The sequence below is a fragment of the Halyomorpha halys genome, unplaced genomic scaffold, assembly GCF_000696795.3.
Source record: "Halyomorpha halys isolate HHAL.00 unplaced genomic scaffold, Hhal_1.1 Scaffold1948.1, whole genome shotgun sequence".
Taxonomy (NCBI): Eukaryota; Metazoa; Arthropoda; class Insecta; order Hemiptera; family Pentatomidae; genus Halyomorpha; species Halyomorpha halys.
This window is the reverse complement of record NW_027110239.1, coordinates 57,500-59,726: the sequence shown is the minus strand read 5'-3', so window position 1 is coordinate 59,726 and position 2,227 is coordinate 57,500.

The window sequence follows — 2,227 nt, the reverse complement described above, 5'->3', positions numbered from 1 at the left end:
CAAGCGTGTTAGATCTTATTCCTATTTCTCTTTTTAGACATTTTGCTTTCACCGATGCTGGTGCCGAAACCCGAGAACTTTAGATACCGGAGTAATTTTCAGTCTAAATGATTTTTTTTTTTTTTTTTATTTCTTCTCTTAGAATTATCATTAACGAAATAGTGAGAAGAGCAGTTCTGAACCTGGAAAATAGGAGCCAAAACAACCAACCTCAAACTTCAGTCAACCAAACTTTAGCCGCAGGCAACCCACCTCCGGAGGAGATTCAGCCATTACCAGAAGTCTCTTTAGTACAATTTCATGCCACGACGCTAGAATGGGTTAAGGTCCATAAGGCAACCGCCCAGGACCTGAAAAAGCCGGTGTCGGACCTAGTAAAATTCACCAGAGAGACCGGAAAATTAAATCGTTTTAAAAAGGGGGCGATAACCTAATGGGGCGAATAAAAGCGAAGATGTCGGAGGATCTACTCGACAGCGAGGAAGCAAAAGCCCTAAAAACAGCGGTAGTCTACCGAGTAAAAAAGAAGTATCCTAAATCAGATTTAGGCAGATGAAGAGACCCCCTGGAAGGTCATCAAAGAAAGACTAAAGAAGGCATTCGGAGGAGGACGGCGGACTCCAGAGGAGGATATACTCACTATGATCAGAGAAACGAAAAAACCGATACAGCATAGTGGGCAGTATGCCGCAGAACTCCTGGCACGCTATAACATAATTCAAGATAAACTCAGCAAGATGATGGAGATAATCAAAGTACATGATCGGATGCAATTCCTATCCATGGTACTGAAGATTCAGTTGGCAAAAGAACTGGGGAAGAAGTCAGGAATGCCGAGAGACCGCTCGTTTGCGGAATGTGCTCAAGTTCTCTTAGAAACAAGCGCTAGAGAGTTGGAAATCCATATTACCCCAAACCTTATAACTTATCCTCTGCTCGTACCTCTCAGATCGTTCCTTTCGAGTTCGCAGTGGTTCTGAGTACTCAAATATCTACCCCATCGAGGCACGAGTTCCCCAAGGTAGCGTCCTGTGTCCTGTCCTCTACATCCTCTTCACTGCTGACATTCCCATCACTCCAGACACGTTCCTGGCAACATTTGCGGATGATACAGCTATCCTATCCTCCCATCCCGATCCTGTAATAGCCTCATCCAATCTCCAAACACACCTCACCCGGATTGAGCAATGGTGCAACCAATGTCGGATAAAAGTTAATGAATCGAAATGCACCCATGTGACTTCGCATGAATGCACCGCAGCTTCTGTCCATCTGTTACTCTTAATAATATTCCTCTACCCAGATCCGACACAGTGCGATACCTCGGATTCATTTTAGACAAAAGACTCACCTGGAACAAACATACTAGACTTAAAAGACAAGAACGCGACAGACGATTCAGCCAACTATACCGACTGCTCAGCCGGACCTCTCATCTCTCACTAGAAAACAAACTACTAATTTATAAGACTATACTCTGACCTATCTGGACCTACGGACCTGAACTTTGGGGAACAGCTAAACCGTCGAACATCAAACGTATCCAATCCTTTCAAACCAAAATTCTTAGAACCATAGTTAATGCACCCTATTACGTTTCCAACAGAACACTACATCATAACCTACATATCTCATTTGTCCTTGATCTCACACCAACCAAATTCTCAAATTTCCATATAAACTTTATAAACAAATTCCATCCCCTTTAGGGATTATAACAGTGCTCTACCTTTTACTCAGTTGTTTTTATCTAGCCTCAATGTATTTAGTGTGTGTTCAAGTTATATCTATTAGTTTTTTTTTTCAATATATAATAAAAGGTTCTTCTAAATCAACCTAGTGTTTACTTATTACAATCACTTTTAAGTCACAACAGTTGGCGACGAGGATAGAAACAGGGCAAGATGATAGTGAAATAAAAACATTGCACCTACTCAGAAAATCTCAAGCCACTTTCCAGTTATTTTGTTCAGTCACATTTTTGAAATCAACAGGTATTTTGCAATTTTTCATTACTCAGTTCAAAATATCGATCGAAAAAACCAGAAGTTTAAATTTATTTATTTATTTAATGTAATTTACAACTGTACAAAATAATACAATAGGTCAATATGTTGTATGTTTCATAAATACTTGAAAATCTTGGGAAGGAACCACCCATTGGTGGTACTTCAAACATTAATTTAAATTAGAAGGTCCCGTGGCCATCTTCTTTTCAGACGCCTCG